The sequence below is a fragment of the Rhinatrema bivittatum genome, chromosome 12 (assembly GCF_901001135.1).
Source record: "Rhinatrema bivittatum chromosome 12, aRhiBiv1.1, whole genome shotgun sequence".
In the NCBI taxonomy this organism is placed as follows: domain Eukaryota; kingdom Metazoa; phylum Chordata; class Amphibia; order Gymnophiona; family Rhinatrematidae; genus Rhinatrema; species Rhinatrema bivittatum.
The window spans coordinates 58,036,830-58,058,153 of NC_042626.1; the positions used below are offsets into that span (position 1 = coordinate 58,036,830).

General features: G+C 45.6%; 1 long non-coding RNA gene across 1 annotated transcript; it reads left to right on the forward strand.

Annotated features, from left to right (window-relative positions):
• The first annotated feature begins 1,164 nt into the window (after positions 1–1,164).
• On the forward strand, positions 1,165–20,784 carry LOC115074410. The gene is made up of 3 exons (XR_003852239.1): positions 1,165–1,224; positions 1,947–2,368; positions 16,311–20,784. It is a non-coding gene; the product is annotated as an uncharacterized LOC115074410 (long non-coding RNA).
• Positions 20,785–21,324: the final 540 nt, after the last annotated feature.

Sequence of the window (21,324 nt, forward strand, 5' to 3'; positions counted from 1 at the left end):
CTTGCTGCAAGGCACCAGGACATCTCGAAGACACAGGAACGAGGTGCTAGCTTTCAGGAGATTCAGGAACAGGGTAAGGCTCTCACAGACTCAGGAACGAGGTACATGGCTTGCATCACAAAGGGCCCTACTCAGCCCGCCCATGGGGCTGGTCACGGACCACAACATGGCTTGCCGCGAGGCACCAGGACATCTCGAAGACACAGGAACGAGGTGCTAGCTTTCAGGCGATTCAGGAACAGGGTAAGGCAGGTTGCTGCACTCCTGGCAGCCTATAGCAGGGTTGCTGCACATCAGCAGCCAAAGGCAAGGGTTGCTGCACACCAGCAGCCAAAGTCAAGGTAAGCATCATCTTAACTGGAACATGGGTACCGGATTGGAAGACAGGCCAAGGGCAGGAACAGGCAAACATCAGGGCTGGTACATCAAGCAGACATCAGGACTGGAACAGCAGGTAAACATCAGGACAGGACAAGGGGCTCTGACAGAGAACAAGCAATGCTGGACCACAGACACCTCCTGGAGCAAGGATGGTAGAGTCCCAGGAGTGACCAACTCCTTGCAAAGACAGACTGAACGCTGAGCCCTTTAGTAGAGCTGAGGTGGACAACGCCCAGGGAGGGGTCAGCAGGGGGCCACACCTGGCTGGCCCTTGAAGAGGAGTAGAGAGGCGCGCGCCCGCGGAAGCTGGAGAGACAAGCTGGAAGCTGGTGGCGTCCTCCCGGCCACGTGGAGAATCCAAGGAAGCCAGGCAGGGAGTGGAGCAGCCCTGCCCTGAAGGAAAGAGGTGGCAGGCTGCTTTAGTGGCTCCCAGCCGCGAAGACTGAAGCAGGAAGGCAAAAGTGAGGTAAGCTGGCTGCAGGGAGAACCGAGAGCTGCAAGGACTGAAGCAGGAAGCAGGAGAAGGGCTGACTGCAGGAACGGCTCCATGCCGTGAAGACAGCCCCAGGAGGAGAGGTAAGACTGCAGGCAGAGTAGAGAGCTGTAGCAGGCTGCAGGCACCGGCAGGGACGGCTTCCTTGCCAGGCAAGGACCCGGGCTGAAGCAGGCACCGACAAGGACGGCCTCCTTGCTGGCTGAAGGTCCCGGGATCGCAGCAGCACGTTGGGGAAAGGCAGAAACAGCAGCAGAGGGCCAGCCGCATGGCAACAGCTGCGGGGAGGGCCCCAGCTGATTCAGGGAAAGAGAAGCAGCAGCGTCAGCAGCCTGACTGGCTGTGAGATGGTAAGAGCCTGCCCATTGCAACACAAGTTATCTGGCTAATTTTAGCTGGATAATGTCCACTAAGCTGTCTACTGAATATTGGTCTCTCTGGGGCCAATATTGGGCCATGGAGCAGCTAGTGAAGTTAGCAGGATATAGCTTAATGGGGGTATTCAGCAGCGTGGCCATGCCACTGAATATACCCGGCTATTTTAAAGTTTAGGACAGCCCGACGGCACGACCAGTGTTAGCCACATCGGTGAAGCGGCTATCTCCGAAGATCAGGGTTAGCCGCATAGCTTATGCAGCTAACCCTAGCCCACCCCAAAATACCTCCCTCCTGCCCCCAAATTATGCAGCCAGAAATTAGCTGCATACTGCTTCAAATATTGCCGCTTTGCCATTTAGACAGCTCACTTTTGGCTTCTGAATATCGGCCTCTCTATGCCTATGTTTACTGAGTGTAATATTTTGTTGGCTTGTTTGTGGCCCTTATTGCATTGTTATGAAAAATTATCAGTAAAAGCATAATTTAAAAAAAAAAAAAAGACCCATATCTCGCTTTGCCTGTGGTACAGTCCTGGCTATGCAGAGGCTCTGTTTGCGTTTTGGATGTCATTTAGTCTCGCTATGTACGAGATTTTTGTTTTTAACCTCTCTTTGGCTTTGGTGTTTAAGGTCTTGTAAGGTTTTCATTCCTTGCCCATAATATTCATTTTATTCCTTTCATCTCTGTAATGCAGATCAGATGCTGGAAGCTTTAAGGCTTATGGAAACGCTCATCCCCAGCGCCCCTGCCAGTCATACCAGAGGAGGAGGAGGAGATGGAGGAGAGAGGCCAAGAGGAAATGGAGGCAGGGGTGTGAAGGAAGTACCTTGGGCTTGCCCTTGGATTCTGCTTCCTTGGCTTCCCACTGGCCCTGCAATCACCAGTGGGGCCTGTCCCATCCCTGCTGACATCTACTCTTGGCCTTTTCCATCTTCTTCTCTTTCGACCAACGCGATCCTCCTTTTGGTTTGACCCAGGAGCTGAACAGGAGGGAGCCCGACCATCGGCTCATGCTCCCATCCCCCAGCCTTGCCATCGCTGGGGACAGAACAACATCTCTGCCGTGGACATCTCTGCCTGCCTAATCCTCCTGCCTACCACCGCAGGAGTGAAGAGGTAAAAACACAGCAGCGATGTGCATCCACATGAAAGGAAACAGGAAAGGGAGGACATTTCCTGTTTTATTTCAAATGTTTTTTTAAAGCACAACGAAAGAAAAACAAATGCCATTTTGTTTGTTTCATTTTGAAATTTTACCTCCCCCCCCCCCCCCAACCCTCTCACCATCTTTTTCTTCCCCGGTTGCGCCTGCCCTGCAGGTGATTATCTTAAAAAGTGGCAGACCGAGGCCAGCATCATTTCTAAGGTACAAAATATCCCGGGCCCACGCCGCTGCCATTTTCTACGGAATAAATCCACAATGGCGCCAGCCTCGATTTCCCAGCTCCATTTCTAAACATCCCACTGGTAGGTCTGGAGGGACCGGGGAATGCTCCTGCCCCCTGAAGAAAACGAAAAATATGTTAAGACGGTTTTGGCGGAGAGGCCTGGGAGGGTTTTTTCTACCCAATAGGGCCTGACATTTTTGTTTTCTTATTTCTTCATATTTTTTTTTTTTCATTTTATTGAAAGAAAGAAAAACTAATGAAATGAAAAATACCAAAATAAAAATAAATGAAACAAAAAAAAACTCTGTGCCTAGCTCTTGAAAATAAAAGTAAAAATCCACTTATAAAATAGTATGACTGTAAAAGTGAACAGTTACCCAATAGACTGAAATCTGTGGTAGAAACCATATATGAATCAAAAACCACATAAATCAGGACTTATTAGAATACCAAGAAGAGAAAAATGCTTTTGAGACCTTCATACATATATTCGGGTTAATTTGAAACTCACTTATATTTGGTTCGAGAGATATTATTGCACTCACTTAACCATTAAGTTGATTAATACCCGATTTATTTATAATTATTACTCTTTTGTATTTTTTATGTCCATTTTCTTATTAATGCATTTAAAATACTCTGAGGAGATAAATTATCATAGACACTTATCTTACATTTCTTTATATTATGCCAATATTAGAAGCCTTTCTGAGGCATAACACTGATGCATTCTAATAAGTCTTTTTATGTGTTTTTTTGTAAAAGTGAAGAATCAAGGAGGTAGATATTTAAAACCTAAACGGCTACGTAACTTTGCTGGATATAACTTATCTGGCTAAGTTACATGGATATTTGGTGGCACGGTTATGCCACTGAATATCTGTGCAGACGTCACTACTTAGTTGGATAAGTTATCCGGCTATGTAGCACCGATCTGGTCTGCCCACTATTCGCCCACAGAGTTCTCCGGATAAGAGATAGCTGGATAAGTGCCTTATGAGGAAAGGCTAAAGATGTCAGGGCGGTTCAGTTTGGAGAAGAGATGACTGAGGGGGGATTAGAGGTCTATAAAAACATGAAAGGACTTGAACAAGTTAATGTAAATCGGTAATTTAACTCTCTCTGATAATAGGACTAGGGGGCTCTCCATGAAGTTAGCAAGGAGCTCATTTAAAACAAATCAAAGAAAATTATTTTTCACTCAGCGCATAGTTAAGCTCTGGAATTCATTGCCAGAGGATGTGGTTACAGCAGTTAGTATAACTGGGTTTAAAAAAGGTTTGGATAAGTTCCTAGGGAAAAATCCATAAACTGCTATTAATTAATAAGCAATAGTAGCTTGAGATTTTTTTAATGTTTGGGTACTTGCCAGGTACTTGTGACTTGGATTGGCCACTGGTGGAAACAGGATACTGGGCTTGATGGACTCTTAGTCTGACCCAGTATGGCATATCTTACGTTCTTATGTTCTTAAGTGAATTATCTGGCTCTGGCAGCCGCTGAACTTAAGCAGATATTCAGTGGCTGTTAGATAGCCGGATAAGTCCTACTTATCTGGCTGAATATCTCACTCAATGTTGGTTATGTAATGTTAATTTTGAAATTGAAAATTGACTTCAGTTTGGTGTCCTTGTCTCTTATCGTACAGGACTAAGCTAGACCATCGGCTTTTCCTCTTATCCCCGATTACTTCATTACAAGCGGGGATGTAAGAACATAGGATCCTTTCCTCACCCTGCCTGATCATCCTCCTGCCTATGTCAGAGCAGCAGCATTTCCTCCAGTTCTGGGAGACACCACTGCAGGCTGAGGATTTTGGAAAATGATGGCATTGGTATCTCTTTATGGGCACCTCCTCACCCAGTCTGATCCTTTTTCTTGTCCTCTAAAGACTGGAGCAACCGTATGAAAGAGTGAGCCATAACCTCGACATCATTGATACCACAGCCACACTACGCAAGGAACGCCTTATAGAATGTCTTACGGAACCTAAACTCCTCTCCTCAGCTTTCCTATCATTCTTAGGTTTATCCAAAGAAATCTCTGCAGGAATGAGACAAACCACTGACTTCTCCTCCTACTCCCTTATCCTCAACATCACCTATTGGGGACTTAGGAACATGCAGATCTTCTTTAGGACCTTGTCTGTTTCATCTAAGTTTGCTTAAAGAACTCTGTCCACAGGTGTTGCAACCATCGTGGCCTGACGGCTTCACTCCGCCTACCTTTCTTTTTCGTGACTCCTCCTGCTCCCTGTGGACGTCTGGCTGCCGCGGCGTCTGCCCGCCGTCCTCTCCAGCATCCCCGGATTGACTTGGGCGCTGCCTCCCGCCATGCTCCTCAGGTACCTTAGGGTGCGTGGCCCTCATTCTTATTTCCTCTATGGCGTGAACCTCAGGGGTGTCCCCCCTGTGATGACATCATGCTGCCTGGATATTTAAGCCTGTTGTTTATTGCTAGCCTTTGAGTTAGCAAGGGATTTCCTACGGATGGGATTCGCTCTCCCTACCCAGCTACTCTGCCTCCAACTTCTATTTGTACTCTTTGCTGTTAACGAGGTACCCGCTCCTCTGAGGCCTCTCTGCTTCTTTAAGGTCACTATCAGGAACCGGTACTCGCTCCTCGAGGGCCCATGTTCCCTGACTCACTGCCTGTGTCCATCTCCTCTTCTTTTTTTTTTGCAAGTTTTTATTTATGCATGAAAGGCACATCAGACAGAAGAACATGATATCCAGAGTAGTAACATGTAAAAGTACAAACTGAATTTGTGATCAATAAAACAACCATAAACAACCAATGTCTCGTCTCAGTTTTGAAACCGGATTACATTATCATACCCAGTCGCAGACAGTAGCCTCTCAATGATTTTTCCCCCCCCTATCCCGCTCCCCTCCCTCTAATTCCCATCCCCCTCACCCCCCTCCCCACATTTCCCTTATGTAATCTCCATAGACGAGTAGAGCCAACACCCAGCCTACTGTTGTAGCCATGTCAAGTAAGGTGCCCACACATCCCGAAATTTAACCACCCTATCATGCCGAAGTGCGGTTAAGTAACCCATCTGATAGATCCTTCCCAAGCGTGACTGGACCTGCGACAATGTAGGGGCAACATCAGATTTCCATCGAAACGCTATTTCACTTCTAGCAGCGATATATATCTGTAGGAGCAGCGTGATATGCTTGTCACTGAGATCCCCGTTCACCAAGCTTAGAAGACACCCCTTGGGATCCAGTCGTATCGAAACTCCCAGAACTTGGGTTGCAAACCCCGTAATTATATCCCAAAAAGCTTGTATCTTGGGACACCCCCACCACATGTGATAGAAGGTTCCCTTACCGCCGCATAATCTCCAGCAAGTACCACTGACTCGGGGGTTCATACGATGCAATTTGTCCGGGGACATATACCAGCGATACATTAATTTATATCCGTTTTCTTTGATGTTTGCGGATATAGAGCTCCTACCCATTAGCATATGACATCGGTCCCACTCGTGGTCCTCTAATGGTTGACCCAAATCGGATTCCCACTGTAATTGATAGGACCCTTTGGTTTTATCCGCACTATTAAGAAGTAAGTAGATCCTAGATATCGGTTTAGATAAAGGGCTGCGCTGATCACAAAAGGATTCAAATAGGGATTTACCTCTGGAAAGCTCCCCTGACGCCCCCTCCGATCTTAGAAAGTGAATGACTTGCATGTATGCGTACCAATCCCTTCGTGTTCCCCCGTACTTTTCCTGGATCTCCGCCAAACCCAACTCAGCTGGCCCCTGGAACATTTGTCCAGCCTTCGTTAGCCCCATGCATGTCCATCTATCTGAGAAAGCTTTTTCCAATCCCGGTGGAAACCCAGTGTTACACAAAAAGGAGGTTAAGTGGTAAATCCTCTTGGACCCCGCCACCCTAGGCCTCCAAACTGCCCAACGTCTCAGCACCGCCTGGGTGAACGGCGTCAGAGAAGAGACATTGACTCTCCCGACATCCTTACTCCACACCCTGGTGGCCAAGGGAAAGTCACCGGACGCTGCCTGCTCGATTGTAATCCAGGATTTAAGTGCGCCCATCGCGTGCCAACTGACGATCACACCCAGTAGGACGGCAGTATAGTACCAACCAATATTAGGGACATTAAGACCTCCCCTCGTTCGATCCCTATATAAAATGGTCCTAGAGACCCTAGGCGGTTTATGCTTCCATATAAAGCGGAACAATTTTCTCTGCCATATCCTGATAGCCCCATCCGGTACCACCACCGGCAACGTCTGAAAGACATAGCAAAGCCGGGGTAGGATATTCATCTTAATGGCCGCTATCCTGCCTAGCCAAGATAGATCAGTCCTGTCCCACCTGTCCAAGTCTTGTTGTATCTGAGACCACAAGGAATCATAATTGAGTGTATATAGAGACTCCAGATGTGCCCCCAGTTTAACCCCCAGGTATTTTATAGAGTCCTTAGCTTGGCGAAAAGGCAGTGCTTTCCCCACGGACGCATATTGAGCCTCTGTCATGGAAACATTAAGCAGCTCAGACTTGTCAGCATTGATCTTGAAGCCTGACAGTCGCCCAAACTCCCGAATCTCCTCTAATAAGGCTGGTAAGGAGAGCTCTGGCTTGCTAAGAGTAAATAACAGATCGTCTGCAAAGAGCGAGATCTTGAAATCTAAATCCTGAACCGATATGCCGTGGATGCCCGCATGACGCCGTACTTTCTCGGCCAGTGGTTCTAACGAGAGGGCAAACAACAAGGGTGACAGTGGACAACCCTGGCGCGTGCCCCTCTTAACTGCAAAAGGGTCTGAATAAGCCCCATTGATTTTGATTCGAGCATGCGGACCATTGTAAAGTTTTCTAACCCAATTAATAAAAAATTCCCCTATACCCATAACTTCCATAACCTTAAATAAATACGGCCAATGCACCCGGTCGAACGCTTTTTCAGCATCCACCGTCAAAAGCACCGACGGGATTTCCTTAGTCTGTGCCCACCACATCAGTTCCACTACCCTACGAACATTGTCCGAGGCGAGCCGGCCAGGAATAAATCCCGACTGGTCCCCATCCACCAACCTAGGAGCTACTCTACCGAGGCGAAGTGCCAGCGCCCTCGCCAAAATTTTCAGGTCAATGTTTATCAGGGATATTGGCCTGTATGACCCGCAGAGGGTGTGGTCTCTTCCGGGCTTGGCCAGCACCGTGATTCCTGCGGTATTGGATTCCTTGGATATTATTCCTCCCTCCCTAAGATCATTATACATTGCCACTAGCGGGGGTAACAATTCTACACTAAAAACTTTATAAAACTTTCCGGAAAACCCGTCCAGACCAGGAGCCTTCCCCAATTTGAGGCCCTTAATAATAAGAGATATCTCCCCTTCCCTCAATTCCTCATTGAGCGCAATACACTGCTCTGGAGATAATACCGGTAGATCAACAGCTCTGCACGAATGGTCTATCTCCTCATCCGTGCAGAGAGGCTCCGATTCGTATAGTTTTCGGTAAAATTGATTAAAACATTGCCCAATTTCATGCTGAGAATACACATATTGCCCCTGGTCTCCCTTAAGCTTAGTAATTTGGGATTGCGCAGTCTTTTCTTTTAATTTACGGGCAAGCTGTCTACCAGCCCTGTTACCCCATTCAAAATGGTGCTGTTTCAGCAGCTGTAGTTGGTACGCTATCTGATCCCCCTCTAAAACTTGTAGCGCCTGCCGAGCGGCCAAGAGGGGTTGTAATAGACCAGGGTCGAGAGTACGCTTATGCCTCAATTCTAAACTAGCCACTCTCTCCAATAGAGAGATTCTCTCCCGATCCCTCTCCTTCTTGACATACGCCGCTCGGGCTATACACAAACCCCTCACATAGGCCTTTAAACTATCCCAGACAGTCCCTGGTGACACCTCACCATTCTCATTAATATCCAAATAATCGCTAATGTGCTGCTTGAGCTGAGCCACAAACCCCTTATCTTCAAGCAATCTATCGTTCAGTCTCCAAAATTTAGTGCCAGCCCGGGAGTCTTTGGTCTGTAGAGTGAGCCATACTGGTGCATGGTCGGACCAGGTTATAGTGCCCACCTCCGCTTCCAGGACCTTCCCCACTAAATCCTTATCTATCAGAAAGTAATCAATCCTGGAATAGGATTGATGAGGGTGGGAAAAAAATGTATAGTTCCTGGATGTGGGACTGCGCAATCTCCAAATATCCAGGAGACCACGATCTCCCACAAGATGTTTAAGAGTTTTCCGTGCAAGTTTTCCCCCCACTCCCCCACTATGGGAGTTATCCAGATAAGGGTATCTTGTGAGATTAAAATCTCCCCCCACAATGAGGCGCCCCTCAGCCCAGTCGCTAATGACAGCCGATAATTTCGTATAAAACGCAACTTGATCTACATTGGGGGCATATACATTCAGGAAAGTATACTTTTCCTCATTAATAGTTGCTTTTACTAATATATAGCGACCCTCCACATCCCGGATCTCAGAAAAAACATCCGCCACTACCATATTAGCAAACAATATCCCAACCCCTGTGTATTTATTATGAACAGTAGCTGCGGCATGAAAAACTTGTGGATAACCTTTAGAAACCAACAAACGCTCGTAGCGTTTTCTAATGTGGGTTTCCTGGCAGAAAATAATATCCGCCTTGTGGTGGGCCATATCACGGGTAAACATTTGCCGTTTGTGGTACGTGTTCAGACCCTTAACATTAATGGAAAGTATTTTTAAAGGCTTCATGGTGCTGTGTTAAAGGGCAGCCAAAGCCACAATAAAGTCACTGTATAGCCGCCGAGACTTGGCCCTCCAGTATTTCCCCTCAGAACTATTCGCCTCTCGCCCAGTGGAGTTAGTCTACTCCCACAATTACTCCTCCCCATGTTCCCCCCAACCCTCCCCCCCTTCCCCACTTCCAACCACTCTGTGCAGAGTGTATCCCCTCCAGTAGAGACCTAACGTCACCGCAGGACCTGAACATGGTCCCCTCTCCCCCATAGCAATAAACACAAAAGCAATTATAACAGCATAAACAGTTAACCCCCTGTGATAATCGTGGGTGCTAAATCATGGTCCCTTGTGATTTGAACAGACCCCCTGTTAATCCACTGCATACCACAGGACCAGTAATAACGGCAGAACTCAAACTCAGTCTATGTCCTCCATACCCTGGCAGTTACCGCCAGCTCACCAGGCCGCCATGTCACAGTCCAGACTAGCTCATCCTGGTTCCTCGAGTCCCGAGGTGCCCGCGGATCTGCGGCGTAATCTTCTTCCCCCATTGTCCACTCTCTTCCAACGTGGGCGATCATTTTTTCCGCTAGTACTCCCTGCAGAAGATGCAGAGGGCCCCTCGGAACCTACGGCTGGTAATCCGGCGGCCCGCAGTAAGTCCTCCGCTTCCATCACTCGCTGTACGCGGGACTGAACGCCGTTTATCGAAAAGAGTAGACCAAATGGGAAAAGCCATCTGTACTTGATATTCTGGGCGCGAAGTATGTTGATGACATCCTTAAATTCACGCCTTTTCCGCATAGTGGAAATTGCCAGATCTTGGAACACCTCAATTTTACAGTCTTTCCAAGTTATAGAACCCAGGGCTCGCGCTGCTCGTGCTACCGCTTCCTTAACAAGATAGCTATGAAAGCAGGCTATTATGTCCCTCGTCTGCTTGTTCCTCGGGTTACCAAAAGCTCTATGTGCTCTCTCTAGCACCACTTCCCGCGGCTTCTCCTTGATACCCTCCGGATCCAACAAATAGGCACAAATGTCCTGCACCACTTGTGTGTAATCTTTAAAGGCGTCCCCTTCTGGCACCCCACGGAATCTGAGGTTTACTCGCCTGGTTCTATTTTCCAGATCTTCGACATGTGAATGGAGCTCCTCGTGAGCGTCCCGAAGCTGTCCCAGCTCCTCCCGGACCGAGTCCAGCTCTGCCTGCGTGTCCTGCAGGCCCTGCTCATTCTCGTCCGCTCTCCTTTCCAGGTCACGGACATCTTTTTTTGTGCTCTCTAGCATATCTCCAAGCTCCTGACGGAAGCGGGCCATGTCCCCCCGCAGTTCTTGAAACCAGGCTCGAAATTCGCTCCGGTTAGGGATCTCCGCATCCGCGGGTGCGATCGCCGGCTCCGCCTCCCCCTCAGGTTCCGGAATCGTCGCCATCTTGCCTCCTTCCTCGAGTGCTGCCACTGTGCTCGCCGCCGCAAAGGAGAAGCGATTTAAATCGGGCTTTTTCCGTGGAGTGGCCATGAGTGATGTGCAGGGACCCCGAGACACCCAAATTCAGAGTTTGCCGATCCAGCTAAGCGCCGATGGGGGTGGATAACCGGTGGAGGAGAGGGGAGCCGAGGTCTTAAGCGGCCATCTTAGCAGGTGACGTCACCGGTCTCTCCATCTCCTCTTCTACTTGGAAGAATTCGCTACAGACACCATCTGTGAGTACTACTACCATCCTCAGAGCTGTTTCCCTGGAACCAGGTACTCACTCCTCGAGGGCCTGCCTCCGTTCCAGCACCAGTGCCATCTTCCACGGAGAACTGCTGCGTGAGTACTTGCCAACGAGTCTCTGTGCCCAGGGATCTGGTACTTGCTCCTCGAGGGCCAGCTCTCCCTATCTCGGACTTCTCCATACTGGGGACTCTGTGAATATCTCAGTGTACTCATTTTCTCAGTTCTTCTTCCTACAGCACTGCTACCGGAGAAGCCGCTGTTCCAGCGCCCTGAGGAATACTAGCGCAGCCGGGCTCCATCTTCAACTCACTACCGCCACCTCTGGTGGCTTCACAAACTGTCTAATAAAAGATATAATCTGTGTTTGTGTGTCCAGAGCTGAGCCTGACCTGTGGCCCCTCAGGGGACTTCCCCCCGTGGGCGTGGTCAGCTGCCACAGTGTCCAAGGGTCCACCCAAACCCTACAAAACATAACAGGTCTTTGGAATGAGATGAATCCCCAGCTTTACTTCTCATCTTCCCATCCACATTATCGCAGGCTGGGAAAGAACTTCTCCATTCATATGGTCTCTATTGTTTGGACACTGGCTCTTGCAATCCAGCCTGATTCCTATCCTCCACTTCTGAGGAACTTTCTTTTCCAAAGGATCCATTGAGAAACCTGCTCCCTGTATAAAACAGCAGTAGTTTCAGTAGATCCAAATGTAATTGCTCCTGATAATGTCAGTCTGCCAAAGGCCAGGAAACTTATCTCATCACCAGAACCTGCTTTACCACAACAACCAGCATCTGATCTATTGAAAGACAGAAGATTGAAACTGTTCTAATGCCGGAAAGAATACACTCTCAGCATGAGCACCTCTTTCTCTTCAGACTAGCATATTTTCTCATCACCAAATCCCACTTTTCTATGGGAAAGGATATCTTTGTCATCATCAGTACCCACTCGGCTGTAGTCCAGGACACCCCTCACCAGAACCTGCTTTACAGAATATAATGTATCTTCTTACCTGGAACTTCTGCAGCAAGTCAGGCATTTGCTCACAAGCACCTGCTCTGCTGTAGGGCAGAACATCTGCCCTACAGCATCTGCCCTACTCTGACAACCAGAACATCTGCCCTACTCTAACAACCTGCTTTGTTGCAAACCTGATAGCAGTTCCAGTCCAGGACAGATGCCTGATTTTCTGCAAGTCAGAACATCTTCCTGATCACCAACAATCACTCTACTCTGTAGTCCAGAATATTTTCCTCCCTCTCAGCACCAGCTCTCCAGAAGGCCAGGAAAGCATCATCAATAGCAGTCACTCTGATACAGGAAAAGACATATTCTGCACAACAATCACCTGCTCGAATACAAGCAAGGCACCCATCTCATCACAGGTTCAGGGCTTGTACAGGCCAAAGCAAGCTCGTCATCAGTACTTTCTCATCTGCAAAGACAGACACCATTGTCGCAAGCACCCATTATGCTATAAACCGAAACAAACTTTTCACTAAGTGCTGCAATCCAAGGCTCGCTCCTCACAATGTGCATCCATTCTACTCCAATCCATGCTCCGGCAATCCAGGGCTTGCTGCTCACATGGAACATCCATTCTACTTCAATCCATGCTGTTGCAATCCAAGGCACGCTCCTCACAATGAGCATCCGTGCTACAGCAATCCAGGTCATGCTTCTCACATGGAACATCCATTCTACTGCAATCCAGCACATGCACCTCACAATGAGCATCCGCTCTGCTGCAATCCAGGACATGCTCCTCACAATGAGCATCCGCTCTGCTGCAATCCAGGACATGCTCCTCACAAAGAGCATCCGCTCTGCTGCAATCCAGGACATGCTCCTCACAATGAGCATCCGCTCTGTTCCAATCCAGGACATGCTTCTCCCAATGAGCATCCGTGCTACAGCAATCCAGGACATGCTTCTCACATGGAACATCCATTCTACTGCAATCCAGGACATGCTCCTCACAATGAGCATCCATGCTACAGCAATCCAGGACATGCTTCTCACATCGAACATCCATTCTACTGCAATCCAGGACATACTCCCCACAATGAGCATCCGCTCTGCTGCAATCCAGGACATGCTCCTCACAATGAGCATCCATGCTGCTGCAATCCAGGACATGCTCCTCACAATGAGCATCCGCTCTGTTGCAATCCAGGACATGCTCCTCACAATGAGCATCCCTGCTGCTGCAATCCAGGACATGCTCCTCACAATGAGCATCCGCTCTGTTGCAATCCAGGACATGCTCCTCACAATGAGTATCCCTGCTGCTGCAATCCAGGACATGCTCCTCACAATGAGCATCTGCTCTGTTGCAATCCAGGACATGCTCCTCACAATGAGCATCCCCGCTCTGTTGCAATCCAGGACATGCTCCTCACAATGAGTATCCCTGCTGCTGCAATCCAGGACATGCTCCTCACAATGAGTATCCCTGCTGCTGCAATCCAGGACATGCTCCTCACAATGAGTATCCCTGCTGCTGCAATCCAGGACATGCTCCTCACAATGAGCATACGCTCTGCTGCAATCCAGGACATGCTCCTCACAATGAGCATCCGCTCTGCTTCAATCCAGGACATGCTCCTCACAATGAGTATCCCCGCTCTGTTGCAATCCAGGACATGCTCCTCACAATGAGCATCCATGCTGCTGCAATCCAGGACATGCTTCTCACATCGAACATCCATTCTACTGCAATCCAGGACATACTCCCCACAATGAGCATCCGCTCTGCTGCAATCCAGGACATGCTCCTCACAATGAGCATCCGCTCTGTTGCAATCCAGGACATGCTCCTCACAATGAGTATCCCTGCTGCTGCAATCCAGGACATGTTCCTCACAATGAGCATCCGCTCTGTTGCAATCCAGGTCATGCTCCTCACAATGAGCATCCGTTCTGTTGCAATCCAGGTCATGCTCCTCACAATGAGCATCCGCTCTGCTGCAATCCAGGACATGCTCCTCACAATGAGCATCCGCTCTGTTGCAATCCAGGACATGCTCCTCACAATGAGCATCCCCGCTCTGTTGCAATCCAGGACATGCTCCTCACAGTGAGCATCCCCGCTCTGTTGCAATCCAGGACATGCTCCTCACAATGAGCATCCATGCTGCTGCAATCCAGGACTGCTTCTCACATCGAACATCCATTCTACTGCAATCCAGGACATACTCCCCACAATGAGCATCCGCTCTGCTGCAATCCAGGACATGCTCCTCACAATGAGCATCCATGCTGCTGCAATCCAGGACATGCTCCTCACAATGAGCATCCGCTCTGTTGCAATCCAGGACATGCTCCTCACAATGAGCATCCCTGCTGCTGCAATCCAGGACATGCTCCTCACAATGAGCATCCGCTCTGTTGCAATCCAGGACATGCTCCTCACAATGAGTATCCCTGCTGCTGCAATCCAGGACATGCTCCTCACAATGAGCTCTGTTGCAATCCAGGACATGCTCCTCACAATGAGCATCCCCGCTCTGTTGCAATCCAGGACATGCTCCTCACAATGAGCATCTGCTCTGTTGCAATCCAGGACATGCTCCTCACAATGAGTATCCCTGCTGCTGCAATCCAGGACATGCTCCTCACAATGAGCATCCGCTCTGTTGCAATCCAGGTCATGTTCCTCACAATGAGCATCCGCTCTGCTGCAATCCAGGACATGCTCCTCACAATGAGCATCCACTCTGCTGCAATCCAGGACATGCTCCTCACAATGAGCATCCGTGCTACAGCAATCCAGGACATGCTCCTCACAATGAGCATCCATGCTGCTGCAATCCAGGAGGATGAGCATCCACACTTCGTAAACCAGGGACACTTTCCTCACAATGAGGTTTCACTCTGATTCAATCCAGAATATGCTACTCACTAACAGCACTCAAGCCACTGCAGGCCAGGATATGCTTCTCATCATGAGCATCCATGCTGCAACAGTCCAGGACACAGTCCTCTCACCAAAGGCATTCATTTGCTCAAAGCCACACCAAGGCCATTCAGTCTACAGAATTCCAGGACATATTCCTCACCAAGAGCAACTTCTCTGCTGCAATCCAGGGCATCCTTATATCCAAGAACCCCCACACTAATGCAATCCAGGACAAGTTCTCTATCATGAGAACCTACTCTACTGCTATCTAGAACACACTCCTTATCAAGAATTTCCTCTCTGCTGCAAAACTGTCAACAACTACACTGCAGTGAATGACACCTTGATCATTAGCAGCACCAGATCTGCTGTAAGAAAGGCCATTCTTCATCACTGCCACTCATGCTGCTTCAGGAAAGGACAGCCTTCTCACCATTAGCACCCACCCTGCTGTAAGTCAGGTACCTCCTCTGCTGAAGACCAGGAGACATGATAAACACCAGCATTCTTGCAGGAGAGAGCCTTTTCCGCATTACCAGCACTGGTTTTACTGCAGGAAAGAGTATTCTTATCATCATTCATTCTGATGTGTACCAGCATCACCAACATCCAGAGGAAGGAAAGGGGGGATGAGAAGTCAGTATAAGCTCAGAACCCATGGTAAAGGGTAAACAGAGGGAGAAGGAAGTTGTGTGAACCCATGACATGTAAGAGCAGTTTTATCTGGGAAAGAGGGGGCAGTGTGACCCTGGATTTCATGGTAGACAATACCCTAAAAGAATGGGTTTGTATTACTCTAAAGCTTCCTGTGACCCTCACCTGTAGATAGTGTTAGTCTGAAGTCCGTGGGTAAAACTGAACTAAGAGAGGAGGAGGTAGTGTGACTCTATATAGTATGGGAGACCCTACTTGAGGATGAGGAGTTTGGTGGCTCTCAAACCAGTCCTCAGGACACACCCAGCTAGTCAGATTATCAAGATATCTTGAATGCATATCTATGAGATAGATTTACATACAGTGGAGGTATGAATACATATTATTTCGTTCATGTTCATTCTGGATTGCCAGAATATCTGACTGGCTGGGTGTGTCCCGAGGACTGGGCTGAGAGCCCCTTTGTTACCCCTGTGGCCCCTCACTGCAGGCAGTATGAACCTGAACCCCATGAGTGTATGTATGAACCAAGGGAGTAGGCAGTGTGAGCTTGAGCTCCTATACAAGCCCTAAAATAGAGAAGAAAAAGAGGTAGTGTGGGCCCAGGTTCTGTATGAGACTGGAAGATAAATCCTCAAATCTTATAGTACCTTTTTTCCTCCTAGAGTCCACATAAAACTAAGAAGAATATCATGCTGACTGAATCAGAGAGCTTCTGCTTCTAGGAAGGAGCCCTCATGTGAAGTATTTAGCCCAATGGGACCAGCACACTGAGAACAGACATCTTTCCTTCATGCCCTCCTCTCCTGGGATCACCTTCTAGGTGAGAGCACTGGCTCCAAGGCAGCTGTTGACCTGACATTCTGTGGAATGGAACAGTGTCTGGCAATATATGAGTATAGTGAAAAGGATTATATCGTATCAGCGAAAGGATTATAGAAATAAAATTTGTTATGAAATAAAAGGCCCAAAACTATTGTGTATAAATATGTACATAGTTTAGTTCTTATTCAATGATTAATTGACTCTTTTTGACTTGTCTGCTTTTGGTGGTACACTGCTTTAACTAGTCTACTCTGTCTTTTAAGATATTGTTTTGGGTCCCTCCCGAAACAGCCCCTCTGGTGAAACACAGCCGTGTTGGGGGACTGTATTACTTGTTGTATATTATACCTGTGTTATTTGAAGTATTTTGAAGTTTGACTCAATTAATTTCTAAGAAACTGTTATACCCTTAAATGCATCTTCCACCTAACCCTGAATACAACACGCTTCCTACTTCTTCCTCCCCCTACCCAATTTACCCACCCTTCCCCCCTGCCTCCCCCTACCCCTCTTTCCATGGCATTTCCGTACCGCACTGTAAATGCACTCTACCCTACTGACTTACCCTTACCTTCCTGCAAGACTCCCCTACCCAGTACCCCGTCAACTACCCCGTTGTTTCCCCTGTAAAAAGTACCTGTATATAGTTAAATCTCAGTGCCATTTTATTTTTATTTCTGTTTTCTCTATTTCACATGTTAAATGTTATCTCTTCAAAGTTATTATGTAAATTAACCATTCCAAATAGTTTTATAATGTAAAATAAGCAAAGGAAAAGAAGAAAAGCGCCGCCCTCAAGAGACACACCCCCTGACGTCAGCGAGCTGAGTTTGAAAAAAAAGAACTGATACAGGTGTTGCATGCCGTGCGTCGCGCGCCAAAGGGGCTCGACAAAGGGGCATACCCCTTTGTGCACCCCTTCGTGCAACTCATAGTGCTAGCTAAAGTAATTAACTTAAACAAATATGGTTTATGTTTTTTGTTATTTTGTTTTAATATCTTTAAATTACATTCAATGGTTCAAATTGACTTATATAACATTTTATAAATAATTTAATAACTTTTTAATGTTTCACACATACGCATGTCATCACCACACTTACTACATATCTCATAATTGCTTTAGAACTCATCCCACAACTATGCGTTATTCTTTCCATCCCTTCCTCCAAAATATACCTTGCCTTACCAACCACACACTATCCTTATCTCACAACCCAAATTTAATTTCCATACACTCTATACAAAACCTTTATTTTCCCTCTAGACAATTTCCTTATAATATAGCTCCAAATATTTTGCACAGAAGGCTCATTCCCATTTCTCATGATTCACAAACGACCATATTTTCAGTCCTCACTCTCCTTCTTCTTAACGCTCAGTCCATATCTAAGAAAATTCCCATCCTCAATGACCTCCTGGTTGAACAACATCCAGACACTGTATGCATCACAGAATCTTGGCTCAAAAACTCAGATACCCCCCTCATTAACCAATTACCAACTAGTATTTATAATGTCTTCTCCATCCCTAGGCCAAAAAAAAAAAGGTGGTGGAATGTTGTTTCTAGCTGCTAAGAAACTAAAATTCAATATTTTCCCAATTAACTCCTTATTACCCCTTGAAATTAACCTATTCAAGTCTAAAAACCTGCAAATCCTGTTGGTTTATGCTCCTCTAGGCTTTCTTAACAAGGATCCGGTTCCTTTATTGAAACCATTTCATCATCTATTAACTCCAATCACCCCACCATTATATTAGGAGATTTTAATCTTCACATTGACAAATCTCCTCTCTCACCATCATCTGAGCTCTTCCTTAACACACTAACTGCTATGGGCTTCAATCAATTAGTCAACTCCCCCACTCAAAAATTAGGCCACATTCTAGATTTGATATTTACCAACAACAAAATAATTCTCGACTCTCCTCCATCTACTATCTCTATTCTCTGGTCAGATCATAAGTTAATCCAAACTAAATTCCAAATTGATTGTTCATGTATCCACTCCCAAAATAATATAAAGCTCATTGAATTCATCAAAACATGCCCAGCGAAGTCCTGGAAAAAACCCTTCCAGAGACCCTAAAACATTTGGATACTTCTGACACAATATCTGCAGTGAACTCTTTGTTTACAATTAATACAGATACTGCAAAAATTATTTGCCCAACCATCAAAAAAAGAGATAAAAACTTCAATAAAACATAAAACACCATGGTATAATCAAGATCTAAAAAATAAAAAACGTCTATTAAGACAGGTGAAAAAGCCTGGAGAAAAAAGTCCAACGAATCTACTGACATCAATACAGCTAAAAGAAATTACTACTCAAAAAGAATTCATGACTATCAATATAATCTGAAAGTCCTATTTGATTATGTCTCTCAACTGACTCATCCTATTAATTACGATTTACATAAAGATATTCCAACAATATCCAGTCATGAATTTGCTCAATATCTTAAAGATAAAACATCAAAGCTTAATCCAATAAAATTACCTTTCAATTCTGATCTTTTGGCTCCTTCATCCTGTATTACTCCAATTTGGTCACAATTTGACACCATCGCCTCTTCTGAGGTTGAAACCATCATTTAGAAAATCAACCCAGTAATTCATCCACTTGATCCCATTCCAATAAAACCCTCAAACTAATTCCAAACTGTCTAGCAAGACCCATTACTAACATTGTAAACCTTTCGCTCGAACAAGGTCTCCTTCCTAACTCCCTCAAATGTGCAGTAGTAAAACCTATACTAAAAAAGTCTCAACTGGATCCAACAATTTTATCTAATTACCGGCCCATCTCCAACCTACCATTTCTTACAAAAATTATAGAAAAACCAGTTAACCTTCAACTTTCAGAATTCTTAGAGAGCCAAAACATTCTTCTTCCTGCTCAACATGGTTTCAAGAAGGGTCACAGCACTGAATCATTACTAATTACCCTTATTGATACAATTCTTCGAGGATTTGATAAAGGAACCTCTTTCATCCTTATTCTTCTTGACATCTCTGCTGCTTTTGACTCAGTTAATCATAAGATTCTTCTACAAAGGCTAAGAGAAATTGGTATCAATGGTATAATCATTCAATGGTTTCATTCATTCCTCTCTAATAGAACCTTCAAGGTTACATACAGAAACAAAATGTCTGACCTTATTCCCCTTCCACAAGGAGTCCCTCAAGGCTCTTCTCTTTCACCAACTCTCTTCAATATTTATATGCTGCCATTATGCCAATATCTGAGCAAAATAGGCCTATCATACTTCCTATATGCTGATGATGTTCAGATCTTACTTCCAATCAAAGATAATATCAATAATACACTTAATCAATAGGAATTATATCTTACTGATATAAATAACATCCTATCTCAAATGGCGCTTACCCTCAACCAGAATAAAACAGAATTTCTTCTTCTTTCCAACAAATTATCAACACCTACCGTTGATTCCACAATCCCGCCTAAATATAAAATTTCTACATCTGTCTGAGATCTTGGAATCACCTTGGATAAAGATCTGAATTTTAAAATTCATATTAACAATCTAATTAAAGAAGTCTTTTATAAACTGCAAATTCTTAGGAAACTCAAACCTTTACTACATCCTCCAGACTTACGGACAGTTTTATAATCCCTCCTCTTCTCTAAAATAGATTATTGTAATTCCCTTTTAATAGGCTTGCCCGCTGCCACCATTAAACCCCTTCAGCTTCTCCAAAACGCTGCCGCAAGATATCTACCAAATTGCAAAAAATCAGATCATATCACTCCAGTACTTATTCAATTACATTGGCTTCCCATTGCATTCAGATCTCAATGCAAGATCATCATGCTTATCCATAAAGCAATTAATAATGATTATACCACTTGGCTACAAAACCTCTTTACCCATGTATATCTACAAAAAGCCTCCGTTCGTCAGACACTGGTTTGCTGACAACACCTTCCAATAAAGAAGTTCACCGAGTATCCACAAGGGTTAGAGCTGAATCAATAATAGTTCCTCATATCTGGAACTCTCTTCCATCTTCTCTGAGAACTGACCTCTCTATATCTTTCTTCAGAAAAAGCCTCAAAACTTGGCTTTTTTGGAAAGCTTTCCCCTCACAAAGTAATTTTTTTTTAACAATACCACGCTTCAATTTCCTTTCTTCATTAGAAACGCAATATCTCATTTCACTATAGGTTTTCTTGTTAATTTAGTTTTGATATTTTTAATTTATTATTGATCTTTTAATTATTTATATTTACTCTGTTTAACTGTTTTACTGTATTTTGTCTTCAATAGTTTAATTGAAGACAGTTCTGCTATATGTAAACCGATGTAAAATTTTGAATAGAATGTCGGTATAGAAAAATAAATAAATAAATATTGTCTTATTTCTGTTGTTACATGTGAACCGATGTGATATCTTGATTGAATGTCGATATACAAAAACAAATAAATAAAAATAAAATAAATAAATAGTGCTATAACCAAAAGAGCATTAATAGCACTACATGTAGCACTAAATTCATGTGTGTATAGTGCAAATCAAGTGGAAGTATGTCAAATGGGCAGACTAGAAAGGCCAGTTTGGTTTGTTCCTGCCATCATTTGCTGAAGATGTTACTATGCCAGAAGTAACTCCAGCCATCATGCTGCCAATGCTGTGTCTCTCACATTCATTCGAATGGGATGGTGGTTTTAAAACCTTTCTTTTTATTCAGTGCAGATTTTTGTAGCCATTCACCTGGGAAAACAGGGATTTATAAATAACCAGGTAAATTGGCCGGTGTAAAACATGGCCTCCTCTATCCCACTAAAAGTACACATGGGATTCAATAGCAGTGCCACGACTTT